The sequence below is a fragment of the Strix aluco genome, chromosome 4 (assembly GCF_031877795.1).
Source record: "Strix aluco isolate bStrAlu1 chromosome 4, bStrAlu1.hap1, whole genome shotgun sequence".
In the NCBI taxonomy this organism is placed as follows: domain Eukaryota; kingdom Metazoa; phylum Chordata; class Aves; order Strigiformes; family Strigidae; genus Strix; species Strix aluco.
In genome coordinates, this window is record NC_133934.1 from 53,823,731 (window position 1) to 53,841,694 (window position 17,964).

General features: G+C 40.7%; 1 protein-coding gene across 1 annotated transcript in view; it reads left to right on the forward strand.

Annotated features, from left to right (window-relative positions):
• Nucleotides 1-286: 286 nt before the first annotated feature.
• The window catches only part of BMPR1B (bone morphogenetic protein receptor type 1B), a 260,811-nt gene continuing 243,133 nt past the window's right edge, over nucleotides 287-17,964 (forward strand). The window contains exon 1 of the mRNA XM_074823137.1: nucleotides 287-324. The gene's annotated coding sequence lies outside the window, so the exon portion shown is untranslated. The remainder of the gene's footprint in view (nucleotides 325-17,964) is intronic.

Genomic DNA, 17,964 nt, shown 5'->3' on the forward strand with positions numbered 1-17,964 from the left:
GGCTCGGCAGGCCCCCGTGGGTGACCGAGGGTCCCCCCGAGTGGAGTGGGGGGGGCCGGGGAGGCGGCAGCTCCGCGCCGGCCGCCCGCGGGGGGGCGGGAGGAGGAGGAGGAGGAGGAGGAGGCGCGGTGGCGGCGGCGGCTAATCCTCCGCTGGCTGGCCGGGTGTGCGATCACTAGTGGGAGCTGGAGAGGGCGAGAGGAGGGGAAAAAAAGAAAACCCAAACCTAAGTGTAGAGGCTGCGAGCCGGGCGGGAAGGGGGTGTGTGCGGGCGGCAGCCTCGGGAGAGGGCAGCCCCGCGGCGCCCGCCAGCCTCCGCGGCCGGTAAGGAGGGCGGGGAGCGGGGATGCTGCGGCGGGGCACCTGCGCGGCCGGGGCTGCCTGGGGCGGAGGGGGGGGGTCCCGGGGAGATGCCGTGCCCGGGCAGCGGCCTGCGAGCGCCCCGCCCCGCCGGCGTGACCCCGGGGCAGCCTCGAGTGGCCCCGGCTTCGTGGCCGCCGGAGCGAGGGGAGCGCCCCGAAAGCTCATTGCCGCCTTCCAGTCCAGCCCCGGGGCTCCGCTTGCCCCGGCGGGGGGCTCAGCGGTGGGCTGGCTTCCCCTGCCGCCCCAGGCGCGGTGCCGAGCGTTTGCCTTGGGCTGTTCCGCACTTGGAGCCGCGGCCGAGCGCGTTGCTCGCCCCGGCGGGTCGGCTGGTGCGGGGCGGCTGGAGCGCCTCTCCTTGACCACAGGCTGCGCCTTGGTGCCATCCCCTTACTTGCACGAAGCCAGAAGCTGGTGGTTAATCTTTAGTGCTACCCGAAACGTGCTTTTAAATCAAAATGCCAGTTTGTCAAGGTAGGTCTTGTTTTGGAACTGAAGGTGGTGGAGGACTCCGAATCTTTGGGAAGCAGCAATCCCTCGCACGGTGGTAGGGTGTTGGTAACTGATGGGCTTTGTCGCTTGTGATGGACTGACGTGAGCTCTGATTTACCAGTCAGATGATAGCACTCGATGTTTTCGGTGACGCTGTTCAGAAACGTAGCGTTTGGCTACTCAATTTAAGAACCTGATGAATGTAAATTACAGGCAGCGTCCCTGTTTAGGAGGCTCTTGTGGATAAAACCAGAAGGTGTGTCTAGCATCCCGGGTCTGACAGTGCAAAAAGCGGTGCCGGGGAGGGTGTGTGTGTTTAAAATTAAGGCGGGTGTGTAAGGATAATTCTCCAGCAGGCTGTCAGCATGTAGTCGTTTCCAGCTTGGATGCCTCTGAAGTGAGAGCTGGTGTCTGCTAGCCCTCACTGATTTTTCCCTTCCATGAACTGCTCTGATTGCCCCATGACCCCGTGTAAACTTTTAGCATCTGCAAGATGCCGTGGCAAGGAATTTCTTAGCTTTAACTTTGGTGTCAAACACCATACCCTTTTATTTTGAACCTTTGTTTGATAGCATCTATGTCTTGCATAAAGATATTGCAAAATCAGTTCTTCTTCCTCTATGTCCCATTCACACTTTTATAAACCCCCAGCGAGCGTTTCCCCTGTTGTCTCTTTTCCAGGCTGAAATGTAGTCTTCTGCTTCATTTAAAGTTTACCTTAAGAGAAGGGAAACGAGTACAGCCATCGTTATTTTCTGAGAATGGATCATTTTGAATGACAGGCACGTTAAAGTTAGGTTGTTAAAAGCTTCAGTCTCTGGGAATAACTCATGGAGGCGGTGTATGTTAATTTGACAGGGTGGCTACCATGTGATTGCCTATAGAGGACAAAACTGTCTCTCTCTGACAACTAGTGAGGATCTTACGGCACCAGTTACTCCTGATTTCTTTTCCTGGCAACGACTGCATGCGCAGGGAGTGGATTTCTTTCAGAGGTTTTCAAGAGCAACCAAAAAAACAAAGCAGCATTTTACTATTAGAGTGATATGTTAAATTCATAATCTGCCTGTAAGTAGATTCTCTGGTTCATGTGTTGAAATGTTGCCCTGTTATGAAACAGTTTTGCAGTTATTTCAAAATAAGGAGTCCGTCACAGTAAATACAACCTAAGGGCCTTGACTGTCTTCCCACAACCTAATACCCTGCTTGGCTTCAGCTGAGCTGCTCTTGATTGACACTTGTACAATCAGGACAAAAAATCTCAAGCCTTTGGGGTAGTTGTATCTGTTCTTATCTATAGTTGTGTGTGTGTGTGTGTGCATCCCTGACCTACAGTCCTTCCTATGGGTCAGTATACTGAATGCTCTGGCTTCAAGTTAGCACTTAAGTACATCCTTAATTTTAAGGATATGAGTGGGTCCATTTTAATTGATGCACTTGTGTAATTAAAGTGATGCATGTGTTGGGGTCTTTGCTGCAGTGAGGCCAGAGCACTGATCGCTTTGCAGAATCAAGCCCTCAGGTCTTGAAACTCTCTTTTAAAGAGCTTTGGTTGGTAATGATGTAAACTGACAGATTCACAAAGCCTGTTCCCAGCATCTCGTCTTTCTTGCCTGTTTCTGTCATTCTTCTCTGTGTATTGTTTCCTAGAAAACAAAAGCTTCAATACGTAAGACATAATATCTGTTGCCAGGTGCAAGGAAACAATGAGAGGAAGTCTGATGCTCAGGTGGGAAATGATGTGTTACTAGTCCCAAGAAATAAGATTAACTTTTTTTTAGATGAATGTTTATGAGCTGCTCTGTTTCTTAGGCACTGATTGCTTGCTGTTCACTACGAAGCACTTACCTAGACTGTAAATCCTGTGGGGAGGGGATTGCTTTGCTTTGTCTTAAGAACGCAATACCTGATGCAGTGTGCTGTGGGGAGTGAAGGGGTGTCTCTGGGTCCAGCATAAATGCTGCTCCAAACAATGGCCATTGCAAGTAGTTTACAGCCTTGTCAGATAGAATATGGGAGAAGCCAGAAAAGTCTCTAAAAACTTGTGGCAGGTATTTTCTACTGACCCTAGGGTAGTTGCAAGCATAGAATAATATATAAAGCTACATGGTTATCTTTGTTGTCATTACTTAAGAAGTTGGTGAAGATTTATAGGCATATAGGTATTTGACTCATACGTGCCAAAATGATCAAGATCATTATGCTGTAAATAACCACAAATATTGAACAGAAACAAATTTATTAGATCTATTGGTGGCACCCTGTAAAACAAACTAGAAAATATATCTTAGGCTTATTACCATTTGGATTTCTGTTCCTTTTCAGAAGACATGAGCTCCTATTTTTAAATTCTCTCAAACAAACTGAAAATGTTGCCATTGATGGGCAAAATTTGGAGGAAACTGATTAGAAAACACTGCAGTTTGGTCTAAAGTTCGCATGTGTCAAACTGGTTTCTTCACTTGTGCACACTTCAGACCTGCCTTGTTTCTGACAAGCACTTTCCTCTTGCTGTTTAGTACCTGGTTGAGGTAACAAAAATGTAACAAGAGTTATATGATAAGGTTTTCAAAAAGTCTACAATTTGTAACATATTGATGATATTTATGAATTGTATCATGCTTTACATAAACAATGTTGTTCTTTTGAGTGCATAAAAGGGGGAAAGATTTATCTATTACAGCTTCTATAAGGTCTGGACTGTTTTGTAGTAAGGAAATTATTTTGAGGTAAGTAAAATACTTTATAAAGTAGTGTTTGATTGCTTTATACCATGTTTTTTCATGCATTACATTACTGAGTTTACTTTTGTCTGCTTAAAATGTCAACACCTCATCAAGCTGTAAAGAAATTCCTATGTGATCAATTATTCTTTATGATCAGTTCACGCCGCGCTGTGTGCGCACACCCAGGTGCGAGTGCTTACACAGCGCACACACAGAGGTGCGTGTATCTGCGTGGCTCTAGTATAAAGGCATTATATTTTAATTGCTCTCATATGCAGAATACGTTTCAGGATTTTGATAAGAAGCAAAACCCAAAGGAACCTCTTTTCTTAGGCATTGCATCTCAGGGCTGGAGTCGCCACTAGCCGAGTGGTCTGTCCCTGCTCCAGCCTTTGTCTTCACGGGGTCGCTAACAGGGGCTGTATTCTCAGCCCAGCTGCCTGCTTTTCTGCCACTTATCGGAGTGAATATCTTTTAGGCCTCCAAACCTATGTTAAATTTGGTTATAATTGGCCAATAGGCTCAAAACTTACTGGAGAGGGTCTGGCAGATGTGTTTATCTGCAGATAAGCAAGTCTAAACATTTCCTTGGGAAAGTAGGCTGAAGGAGTTATTTTTCTGTTTGAGTCTGGATCTAAAGCAAGTCCTCAACTGGTGGTGCAATGGCCTGCTGGGAGGGCATTTGCATGGAAGTCATGATTACAGTTTTGAGCTCTATATAATTGTTATTTGGACTCATCTGTGGCGGCTTGCAGGACTGCAGATACAGGTCCACAGACTTTGCAGAGTTTGAGGAAATGGATACAAAAAATGAAGAGACTGGGGTGGTGATGTGAGTGTGGGGAGAGCATCGGTGAGCGTAGGTTCCCCCTTTACACGTTCCAGAAAGTTTTTCCAGCAGTGAGTGAACTGTAGTATGCAGGGACCTGCGTGTATACAGGTCTTGGGAAGTTTCTTTCCCCGAAACTGATGGTGTTACGCATTGAAAATTAATTCAGTGCTAAAGTCAAAATATATTGCCATGAACCTCTACACTTTGATGTCATTAAGCCAAAGACTGTAGTTTCACAGACCAGGATGAATAAAGGCATGTATTTCAAATGTTCATTCTTTAAAACTACCACTTATTTCCTAACCCAAACATAACTATTGCTGTTTTTCTGAAACAAAAGCAAATACTGTTTGGGGTTCAGAAAAATTTCACATGTAAAGCCTAAAATACAAAATAGGTTGTACATACAAAATATTTATAAAGCAGCCACTTAAAAGTTTTTAGAAGTTTAAGTTATTCAAGACTTATTCCCTGAAGCTATAAACGTATTTGCTCATGCATAACTTCACTGAGGAATACTTATGTGAATACAACTACGCACTTGCAGGTTTGTAGAATCAAGACCATAATTAGCTCTAGGTTAATTCTGCCCCTTTCCTAATTAAAAACACCCAGGTCAATTAAGGATCAAATGAGATATTACCTTTGTGATTATCTTCCTTAGCAGAAATAGCTGTTCTGATAAATATTTCCATTTCAGTATAATCTGACCTTTTGTCCAACTTGCTTTCCTTTATCCTTACCATTTTTGGCCAAAGAAAAGTAGTTGTAATTAAAACAGACTATGAAAAAGTGAAATGCTGAAGCACGTATTTTGTGCACATGTTTATTTTAGGGGAAAAAAAACCCATGGTGAGTGAAATAATAGATTTATTTGCCTTGGATTGATAATATGTATATGAACAGGGTTTGGCTAGTTTGTTTTTATCTCTCAAGTACACAGATACAGTTTTATTTGTAACTAGAGAGATAAATACAATTTTCTGCATGTGTCTGCCAATTTCTCTCTTCTCCATTAGAAGTGATGATGAAATGACGTCCACAAGTGTGCGTATAGACTAGAGTGCAGATGGTGTAGGTGTATGTACAGGCTAAATCTTTGCTAGTCAGATTTGCTTCAGAGCCTGTTGATTGTAGGCTCTGAACATACGTGAGAAGATTTGGACAAGGCAAAAATATTCTTGCTTCTGTGCCAGATGTAGTGCAAAGTCAGAATAGTGTAATGGAGATAAGGTTAATTAGCTATTTGCATTTGCTACTGAAGTTGGATGAACAGCTTTTTTTCCTAACAGGGAATTTCTCTTCAGGCATAACTATCCGGTAGTTTTTGTTAAAATGAATATAGCAAGACTTTTGTAGCCTGCGGAAATACAATTAAGTGTGTGCAACCATCATAGACTTCTTTTATTCATAGGCAAGTCTTGTAGGGTCTTGTCCTGCTAGAGAACCGAAGGGGAGAAACCCTTCGAGCCAAGCAGGGTTCTGTGGCTTCAAGGAGATCCCATAGGATTGGTCCGTAACATCTCTGTGTCTCAGTTTCTGTACAGTGGGGTGCAGACACAAGTACCCCTTATAGTGTTTTGAGACCCTGGGTCAAGAATGAGGTCAAGTCCAAGCTGCTGCTGTTGATGGTCAGAATGAGACTTCGGTTACTAAGAAGGCTGTGTTATGCTTTCATCTTTAAGAATATTAATGTGTAGTGTCTTCTTCCTTTATCACAAGCATTCATAGGGAGGCATTCAGGGCTACTATCTTCAGCACCTTGCAACTATTATGAATGTGAAGCTTTGAATCTGTGTTGTGTTTAGAGTTTAAAATACTAGCATATTTCTGTTTGGGAGGTGGTAAGAAGTGTTTTGTCTTAAGACTGCCAGTGTGATTTCTGTGTTCAAAGTACAGTCTGCCTAGCTTGGTGGTTTTCAGGGGACACCCATCACTGTCATATGAAATGAGCTTCTTGCAGCAGGAAGCATTCTTCCCACAAGTATTAATCTCCTTCTTCAGGTTTGCCTTGGCACAGATATAATTGCTTTACTATAGCTAAAGAGCAAAACCATTTTCCTCTAGAATTTTGGTATTAGTTGGAAATGTATGGTAAACTTCAGGGGGTTACCTTGGGGTTAACTCTGTTTATGCAGAGCACGTGAGTTATGCTTGCCAGCGGAACGTGAACAGCAATGGCATCACATAGATGCATATTTGTATTTTATGGAAGGAACACATTTTGTTGTTGTTTTTTTTTTTTTTTTTTCCCAACAGCCATTGGAGCAGCAGGCCAATCCATATTTGTGTTTTTGAAGAGGAAGAGGACTATGCTTTTAACTTGAATCTAATTAATTTTTCTGTGATAAACTGCATATCACAACAGTTTAGGCTTGTCTGTTTCCCTTGTGCTTCTTCCGCAAGCAAGTCAGAACTAATACCCCCACCCCCAGATGTTTACAATGGGGATTATGCAGCATTGTTAGGCTGTTCAGTGTGATAGGGATGCTGCTGATTGAGGACCTACAGAAATCAATAGTTTACTCCAATTAAAAATGAAAGAAAATAAAGATAACCTTTATTAACTTTTTTACTAAGATATCCATTGACAGGGAGTAATCAAGCCTCCCTGTAACTGAATTATGGAATTTCCGAGGACTGTTTCATTTTGAATGAAATTTGCTCTCCTGACAAGAACGGATGCGATCTGAATGAATCTGAATGTTTCGAACTCATGGAATTTTCTTATGACTTGCTGTTTTTAAGGCTTCGTGGAAGTTATTGGTTATTTAAGAATTAGTGCTTTAATTAAAAAAAAAAAAAAAACAACCACCAAACAACCACAAAACCAAAGCAACACAAAGAATAGTTTCTAATCCTCTTGGTTGTAAACTTTATTCTTATTTTTTGAGGCTTAAATCTTGAGTTGTTTGACTTTGTGTGCATAATACCACTGGATTTACTTAACTTGGAGCTTGATTTGTGCATAAATGTTTTGCTAGCTTACTGCTAAAGAGTAGATTTCATACTTTGTGCAGAACTAAATTTTTCTGATTCACCTTGCCAGTTCAGGCAACGTGACTTGGAATGGTGTGAAGAAATGAGAGCCTGTCAAAAGGGTTTGATCTATTTTTATACTGCCCTTCTGCTCTCAAATGCTGCACATATATTTGAAATTATTAATCCCAGTGTAATTTCTTTTCTTAGTAGTATTTCAGCTGTTTCTATAAACCATTCTTGGCATTTCTTTTCTCTTTCTGCAAATTTAATAAAAACTAAAACTGTGTGACTCTACTTCTGTAAATGGATATATTCTTATGGGTTTAATCGTTGATGCTAAATCTTTTTAGAAGTTGCTGGGGCCTTTGCGTACAGGCAGGAGTTGTCTTGCATGTATTGAAATGCCTTTTAAAATGTTTTTTATCTTAGTCAAATACTGGACTTGGCTTAAGGTGAAAAATAAACTGTAAATAGTCTGATTGACTAAAAGCAGTGATGTTAGGGATAAATTAATGACTTGAAGGCTGAGTTAATTTTTTAGAATTGCTTTGCCATAAAATTAAGGTCCTAAATGGGCAGTTGCTTTGGGAGTTGTTGGAGCATTTGAGGAGCTGCTGTGCCTAGCTCTTCTTTTTATCTTTCTTGCTGGAAGGTAGGGTCCTCAGCACAGAAAGTGGTGGGAATGAGCCTCGTCTGCATCAGTGTAAAGGCACCTGCCTTGTTTTGTCTCTTCTCCAGCTGTGGTGTGAGAGAATGTCACTCGCTGTCCTCAAGCAAAGAGTGACTCAATCCTCCTGAGAAGTGTGGCTGGGCTTAGCTGGCTAGTGCAGAAATGAACAGTTGAAGATGCTATCTTTCTCAGAAATTAATTTATTTTCCCTGTGACTCCAGAATAAGCAATACTCTTAAATGATACTTTTTTTTTTTTTTTTTTTTCTGGTGTGCAACTAATATCCTAAAGAATACTGTTTTTTCATTGAAAATAGTGGAGGGCGGTACCCATGAGGTAGGGCAGAGAAGATCCAAACACAGCAATACCAACAGAGGTCCTGCAAAGTTACCACATTTAGTTTTGGTCTTGTGAATAGGCTAACTGATAGTAATGGTGTAACATGCAGAGCTTAACATGTTCTGAGTAGGTACACTGGTGCTAGGTGCTCAGATCCCCTCTGGACTGGAATGAACAAATGTAGCTTCAGAACCCTGAAACAAATCCTGTGAGTTGTCTGAAGGTATGGCCGAAGGAGAGTGCTGTCAGCCCAACCCTGGGGAGAGAAACCACAAGAAAGTTTGCAGGGGAAGGTCAGGACTCTTACTGCTTCTTGCTTCTCACATTGGCCGAGGACAGAAGGGACAGGTTACTTCAGGCGGCAGCTGTCTATATGTTCTATTAATGGTTAGAGATCATAGTGAACATTGGAAAGGATTATAATAAAATCCTTGAAGGATGCGCACAGCAATTCCTGTTTTCATTCCAGGCTCCAGTGTTCACCCTTTCACTTAGTCTGCACTTTAAAGTGTACGTGTCACACCTATAAGGTAGGCATCATGTAATGAACAGCATGGATCTTTTTTATCTGCATAGATTATATCACTTAAACCACTATAGGCTGAAACAGTAAAATGATGCTTAAATTGGAATATCAGTCCAGTGGGGGGGGAAAAAAAAAAAAATCTGTCCTCTAAATGGCATTACTGTCCCAGGGAGCAGTTGCAAACCCAGATAGTCCTTTTTGGGTGACCACTGACTGATCATTACTGGTTTGGTAGTTTGTTGTCTTGATTTCAAAACATGCATATGCATCTCTGGTGCTTGTTAACTTCATTGAGCAGTATGAGTAGTCAGCACCTTTAAAAATAAAATAATTACCTTTCTTATTTTCCTTGTGCTGCAAGTTTTAATTCAGGCTTGTAAGGCCTTTGAACTACCCCAGGTGATGCATATGTTTCCTCTGAAAAGACAGATCTAAATTACAGGTGACTTTTCATTCTTCTTTTTTTTTTTTTTTTTGGCTTTCTAGCAGATATTGATCCGGTTACCTGTTCTCGCTAGATGCAAGAATGGACTAAGCAGTGGCTTTTCTCTTTGTGGGGACTGGAAATTATCATAAAATAGTTCTTAGCAACTTTAAACTACATCTTAAACTGCCTGCAGTCTGTAAGCCATATCATCAAATAAGGAGAGTGGTGAGAAATGAATAATAAATGAATGAGAAACTTTCTGCAGAGAACAACTTTTTCTGAATCTCATCATCCCTTCTGTATTTTCCCTAAGGTATATAATAAGGTGAGGAGTCGAACCACGGGCTGTATTCTTGAAAGGGCCTGTATCTGAGAGAGGGTAATTAGGGTGATTTTTATCCCACCATGAGGCACTGCCAAGCGTACCGATGGACAGACCTATGTGCTAATCTTTGCTGAATGAGGAAGGAAACCATATGATGGTGGCGGTGGTGGCAGTTTTGTGTGGTTTGGGGGGGATGGGGAACCAGCTCTGGGCCGCAGCACAAGGGATGCATGTGTGAAGTCATTAATCTTGGGGGTTTGCTGCATTTTTTTTTTCCTACAGCCCACACACAGCTTTTGGCTATGGGTATGGCATTTTCCAGCAGATGGCCTATTGCACAGGAAGGTGAGGATGATGGTGGAGACTTTCTGAGTGCGCTGATGTAGTCCACCCTTTCACACATATTCTTAAATTCTGTGAGCCAGTTCCAAAGGAACCCAGTACGTGACTGTAAACTTAGGATGTCTTTGCCTCTCCTTTTATTTTCTTTATTGTCCTCAGACATGGGTAAAAGTATGACTCTGACATAATGTATGGCTGGACAAGGAGGATAATTAGTGCAGGTCTGGCCACCTCCCCCCTTCCCTTTTTTTTAAAAAGCAGGAAAACAGGTTACCTACAGAAACAGAAGAGCTGCTAAATGTTTGTTCAACTGCAAAACAAGGATCAGTTTATGCTCTTGAGAACTCTTTACATTTTGTTAATCTATGCAGGCCAAGATTTAGATTTGTAATGAGATAAACAGCTGTTTTTGCAATTAAAACTGGTACTAATGTCCTTTAAAAGACTGTTCCTTCTCTAGTTATCTGAATTCTGTCAGGAAAAATACACCACAGCTGACAGGATAAAGTCAAAGGTTTTTATTGGTACGAATGTATATAATTTGGGGGATGCAAACATAGTTTTGTTTTGCTAAGAGAAGTTGTGTGCTAAAATATCAGCTGTTGCATGCACTCTTAAAAGAGACGTCTCCACATTTAAATACAATAATTTGTCTGTGATGTTTCTTTCATAAAACTCTTAAAGGGAAAATATATTTTTTCAAATGAGTTGTTTTTTTGAAATGTTTATGTATCTGGGTTAAATATTTTACTGTGGTTTGTTACATTAGCACTCCAAGAGTGAAATTATATTATCTAAATTGAAAGAAATAATAAAACCAAATGTAAGTCTTGTAAAATACTTTTAAAAGGTGTTGCAAATGAGAAATCTTTAATTCACTAGTGAAAAATAAAATAAATGGGCTGCCTATTTGATGAATGAAATAATGAATTGATGGAGGCTGTTCTGCTATTTTTGTAACAAATGGAAATTTTATTTCCATTTAAGTGACTTTAGCTCCCCTTCTTCCTGTACTATTTCAGTTCTCTTTCAGCCACTAACCTCTTTTGTCATCCCCCCAGTTCCCTCTCTCCACAGTATTCCTCCCTGAACAAAAGCAGCCAAGTGCTGCGCTGCTTGTCAAATAAGCCAGTGTCAAAATTTTCATATGCTTTTATTGTTTAGAAGGTGTTCCTTTGTTCCTATGAAAACTTTTGTTGAGTATTAGCTTAGCAGCAGTAATCATGGCATATAGTGATGATATTCTCCAATCAGATGATAAATGCTTGCTTAAAGCAGCTCTTTTACACATTCATTAATCAAGAAATGTTCTTGACACAGGGACAAATATAACTTTAATTTTTGCTTAGATGTACCATATACAAATAATACAATCCTGTTCATCAGTGAACGCGTGATAGATATACAGTAAGGTGCATAAAAGATACTAGGAGTGTATGTGAAACAACAGAAGAATATTCTTCTTCCACATGCTCTTGTTGAAATGATTGTGTACACACTTGTTTTTACAGTTTCATGGCTTCCTTAGTTCTATGCACTTATGCATGCATTGATGCTTACTGATACGAATTTCAGAAGTTCAAAGAAACCTTTTGGCATTAGTGCTGCATCTATCCATCCTTACAGGGTGATGGGTCCCCTCTGCTTTATTCTCAGAGTCCAGGATGTATCAGCATCTAGATCACGTTTCTGACCAGAGTACATGGCAGCTCATGTGCACGGGGTCTTTTCCCCAAGACTACTGCCCACAACGGTCTTGTTGGTGTGAGGATGTGACCATATTGCATATGTAACCTCAGTGGTGAAACTTCCATTGGTATCAGTTGTCCTTACTGGTCCTGACTTAATAGGTTATTGTTGTGGGGAATGCCTCCAAATTCCTGCTTGACTTGACAGTTTCATGCAGTGCATGCTCAAAACAAGTCTTTGCACAGTATGAGTTTGCTGGAATCTATTTTCTCTCTTTTGACGTGGTAGAACTAACACTGGCATTCACTTGTGCCCATTGTTTGAGGTCAAAAAAGTTATATGCAAAATAATACGTTCTGCTTCTTTATGAGAAGTGTAGAGAAGCCTCATTTATTTGTAGCAGTCTTCGGGTAGTTTGAAACGGAGGCAAGCCCCTGGGGCACAGAACAGTCGTGTGGACTTCAGCTCAGTCACTTTCCTTTTCTAATCAAGATTTTGAGGCATCTGCACTTCCTTTTGATCTGCTTTTGAAAGTGATGCTTGAGCTGGATCCTCAGCTGCATCTCAGCTCTTTTTACTGTGGTGGGTTTTTTTCCAATAAATGCAGATTCTGTGACTACTACATTTTGCTGATGGGCTGGCATTTGCAAAACCTGTGCCTGTGTAAACTTTCTTCTTTCTTTGAGCCATAGCATTCCATCAGTAATGTTCCTATAGTATATATAAACCATCCTGGAGATGGCTTCCATGGGCCTTATCTTTAAAGTTAATGTTTGTTTTTCATAGGGGTCCATCTGATATAATTGTCCAGAAAATAAGGTCTGACACTAGTGAGAATACAAATCATGTTGAGTTCTTTGCTTTGAGAGTTTCTCAATAAATTCCTGTCTGCCTTGAGTATTGAGATTTTTTTTCCAAATTCATGTCTGAAAAGATTTAAAATTTCTTTTAAACATCTGGTCATAACATTTCTTTGAGGAAGGTCTGCTCTCAAAATAGTACTTCTTGAAACCATTGTGTGCTTTCTGTAGGTGGTCGTCAACATCTGCTGGGGCCAGCTGACTGACTAACAAGATTAATATGTTTATTACTCATTGAATATGTCCATTTTTTTCCTCAGATTTTTCAAATAAAGCTTGGTATTTCTTGGTCTTTTTGAAGCCTAGGTAACCAGATCTGGATAAGTCAGCTTAACTTAAAGTTATTTTTTTGGGGGTAACTTGATTTTTGTGGCCAGAGGCATCAGTGTTCAGGAGATCCCCAAAAGGATCCCAGTTCAAATGACTAGCTGACATTTGTTACAATATCTGTTTGTTCTCTCTCTTGATGTATTTATGATCCTCCCAAGGAAGTTGAGGGATCCAGTCTGAACTGAGAATTCATAGTCACAAGGTGTGAGTGGCAAGTTAGTAAATGCATCATTTGTACGTAGTAGACTAGCGACTGCCATGTGCAGTTTAGCTATTCCTACAGATAAGTCTAGGGCATCATTCTGCAGGCGCAATTCAAGCGTAGCATCTCTGTCCTTCCACACTTTACTCCAACATGATGCTTACCATGTCAGTTGATGTAGGTCATTCAAAATGGGATTAAATGTCTGTAACCACCATAAGGTTCCTGACGAACATTTCCAGTAGGTCCTTTGTTAATGAAAATAAAACAAGGGGCTACACCGAAATGTACTTAGTAGCTATCATCAGGATACTGCTGATATGTGAAGTGTCTCTTTAAAATAGTATACATGCATAAGATTTCACAAAAAAATTCAATCAAAATTGCCATAATTGTACACGTAGAAATAATATCACTGGCACTTTACAGTCCATTTTACTTCTGTGACTGTCTTGAGAAAGATTCAACTAAATTGGATAAACCTGTCTGGCAAAAATTCTGCCTCTTCCGGTGTTACAATGGACTGCTCATTAGCAGGCTCACAGCAGACAACATGATTGTGGAACTCGTGATGGAAGAACTTTGGTTTTCTCTCCTCTGTGCTGAATTTCACGGTATTATGCCTTTGGGGTATTCCCTTCTGTTAGATTTAGTTTATGTGGGTTGTATGGCTCAATACCAGAGGGAAGAACCAGAGGTGGTAAGTGACAAAGGTAAGGATTGTAAGCACTGTACTTCTAGAACTTTTAAAAAAGCAGGCTATGATATGGAGTGAGTGTACATCGTTTGCTTAAAAATATCTAGAGAACTTTACCAAACAACTTTTTACCTTACCTGTCAGATGTGTCTGTGTAAACATGGGAATGTCTCTTTGTCTTGTCAGAATTTCATTTTGACTTTTGGAGTTCTTACAGCTAAGCTTGTGGAGTGCTGCCATCTTACTGTCACTCAGAGAAGTTGGACTTGGAGGTGACAAGCACTGGGAGAGACTGACAAATTGAGACTTTTCACACTGAGAATTTAACAGAACTTGCAGTTTATCTGGTCTTTGGCTAAACTTGTTTATTCAGATTTAAGGTCTAGTCCTTAAATCTGACCCTGCAGCAATCAGTTAGAAGGTTGCCCTTGTGTTCAGCAACAGGAGGAAGGGGTGCTTGATGTGACGGAGTTGCAGACATTATGCTTATGAGTTACGAGGAAAGAATGGCAATATATGATATGAAAGGTCTGAAATGAAAGCAACAGCTGAATTTGTTCAGTTCAAAATGACCCTGCCAAAAGAGGCAAATGACATCACAAACTGGAAGGTCATTGTTTCTTAACAGACTTATAAAATAAGTTTTTATCCAAAAAATACACTGAGAAACTCAAATGATGATGAATAAACCACTTCAAACTCCTGGGAAACAAGCATCCTTAGCTATTCAGAAATCTTCAGAACTGCTAATGGAAGGGAGGTCTAACTTCATCTTAATGGATATAATCAAATTCCTCACTCTGCTACTGTCAGGTACGTGCATATTGTGTATTTTCCAGTGTCCTATTCCACTTGACCAAAAAGTCTGAAAATACAGAAATTACACAAGCTCACTTGGTTATTTTTACAGAACTTGAGAGGGTGCAGTGTCATTTGCCTTGTTTATTTTCCCTCAGTCAGCTCTTCCCAGTTCTTCTATCATCAACTGTGGAAATGAGTCACAATGGAAGCAGCAATGTAAAAAGTTTTGGGGTTTTTTTGTTAGTATGTGCAAATTACTATAGCTATGGGTAAAGTACTCTGTGTAGTTTCCCATTTTAAGACACAACTAAACTTAGAGTCTGAATAATTCTAGATAGAGACCTTTCCTGTTTATGACCCAGAAATTCTTGGAGCACATCCTCTTCTAACACTTTCCAACAGGTGAAAAGAAGCCTCCATTTTATTATTCCACAGATGCCCACTATTGTTTTCAGAAAATTAGCTCCCTCTTCTACTTTTTCCTGCTATGTCCTAGATCCACTTCTGCGAATAGAGTCCCCCATTCCAAAGAAGCATCACGTAGTACTGGGGTATCGTAAGCTCTCCCGCCTCCATCTTTGCCCTCACTGAGAATATGAGGAACAATTGTGGGGGACAAGCTTGTGCTTCTGAAGAACATCAGTTGCCTTCAGACCCTTTTTCTGTTCCCTATAGCATTTACTGGTTTTGCGTGCTCAAACTATTTTTGTGAGGTGGTTTTGACTGCTTGAAGACATTGCTTTGACACCTTAATTTCATCTTTTACTAAATCTTGTATGTAGTCAACTATTAATCTCCCCTTATAAATCCATTTCTTCAGCCCTGAAGTATCTTTTTGTTCTTACCCTCTGAGTTCTCCAAGTTTTCTAGCTTCTGTAGTGTCAGGTGCTAGGCGGGTACTGCTCAGTGGTTGTCAGACTTTCTGACTGTGTTCCAGTATTTAACAGTGTAGGCTATGTACAGATAGAACTCACCTAGGGGAACGTTTACCTCGTCTCCACGGAATTCAGCTTGGCTGTATTTAAGTCTACTGACTTTTCCTTCCTTAGCTGCAAAACCCTAGCAGTTTGTGGATTACAGTTAGTAAAAGCACCGTTTCCACTCATCAGTTTTAAAATAATTTTAATTTTCACTGCTTGTACTGCAGTTTTGTAGTTTGTTAGCTGTGAAAATAACATTTACTTTGGACCTTAATCCTATTAATTTTCATGCATGACTTTAAGTACAATATTGACTGAATTACTCTCTTTTCTCCCTTAAGAGATGGCTCAGGATGAGTGCTTAAAAACAGTCTAAAGAGCAAGGAAATAAGTTAGATATGTAAACCAGAACAATTCCATTAGCAATTTTCTTCATCTTGGTAAATTGCTTTTCTGCTACGTTCATCAGACATTCACCTTGAATGCAGTAACCTATTCAAACCATTTTTTATTGTGGTATGTTTATATACCTGCCCTCTCTGTATTTCCACGTTGCAGTTGTGACTGGTCACTTTAAGTGAATGCTGCTGCATGCATGCAAGGCCTCATCTGCTGTCTTGTGCCTCTGCAATTTTTCCATGGGCAAGGTGTTTTTTCAAGGAGTAGATTCAGGTGGTCCCTTCCTGTGTGTGTAGTTTAACACCTGCTAAATACATGACTCTGAGCTTTACACAGATTACCTGATTTTACTCCATTTCATAGAACAGAAGGTGCATTTAATTTATCATCAGGTGCTGTATCCATGTCACCGACTGTTTCTGGAAAGCAAGCAGTATTTTGGCAAAAGAACCTTCTGTAGCTGAGAATGGGTGCAGACAGGGATGCTTTCCCAGCCTGAGTGGTGGTACAAGTGCACAGGCTACCTGTGGGTACTGGCCAAACAAGAAGTATGCTTCGTGTGCTTATAAACTCCCTGGGAGGGTCAGCAGACAAGAGTTAAAAGATACAGCCTTTAGTTATAGCTGTATGTTAAGCACATCCCATATATGCAAAGCAGTTTTGTTGTTGCGTAGTTTTATATATGTTGTCTTGTAGGTTTACCTTCTCCTTGACAACACCCTTTTTTATCCAGTTCTCTTGCCTCTGATTTTCTAAAGCTTCCAAAAATGATGGATCATCTAATGGACTAGCTGTCACAACAGATTTATTGTGGATGTGAAAGTGTGTTTCGTACAACTTGAACATACCCAGAGAAAATCATATTCAAATGCTAGCTTTGTTCTCTTTCAGTGAACTCCAGCTGTTCTACTGGACACTGGTTTTTATCATTGTGCTAGACTAGAGGGTATATGTGTTGAGACTACAGATGCTTTTATCTAGTACAAATTTTGAAAGAGTTTAATTGTTGGCAGTTTACATTGCTCAACCTGTTTTATGCTTTCTATATAGTATACATGGAAACCACTAACTAGAGAATCATACTTAGCAGCTGGTTACACTCTATATTTCTTTCAAGATCTTGTGCGAAACTTCAAAGTTTATGTCGACTTACAGAAAAAATAACGCTCGAGTATCAAAGGGAGAAATGAGTAGAGTACTCGATAAATGTTGGTGCTGGTTTGAGTGGTTCCACGTTGCCCTGAACACAGCTCGCTCACTTCTTTAGAACATGCACTGATATTTATATGACCTTTCTCTGTGATCCTTTCTAAAGGATTTTTGTCTATTAAAAAAAAAATCAGCAGTGGAAAAGTTTAAAAGTAGGTTTTAAATGTGCATGAGGTAGAGGTGTATCTTGACTTTTTTGCTATTTTTCAGAGTTCATTTATGAACTGCCTTTAATCTCCTGAAGGAAACTAGGATGTTTATATTATGTCATTGGGCTCTCATTAGTTGGTTGCTTGTTTTTTAATAAGACTATAATTTCATTTGGCAAGCCAAAAACCTTGTCTTACCACCCCCTTCCCTCTGTCTATATTTGCAAAGCCCAAGAAAGTCTTTGTTTGCAGAATGTTGTGTTTCAAAGCAAACCAAGAAACCCCTAGACAAAATAATTCAACTCCCACTCCCTAGACTGGTAGGTGCTAACGCTGTGCCTGTAACATTCCTGGGGAGCCCTTAGCTTGCTCAGCATTGCAACCCCCGCAACACCAGAGCAGCCAGGTGAAAGCAGCCACAAGCTCAAGGGCGTGGGTGAGTCATAGCTCCACCGGCTTCCAGGGTGGCTTGAGAACACTGATGAAGAATAGTTGGATAAAATGAAAGTCAAGTTGTTGTGTTTAAGGACTACAGAAGAGAGAAGCTTTTAAAATTATTATGATTTATTAGTTAACAAGGTTGACCCATGAATTTGGGAATTATTACTCCTCTGAAGTTTAAAGACATAAATTGAGTGTGTAATTCACTTGAATAGAGGTTACTAAGTATAATAGTTACGCTAGGAG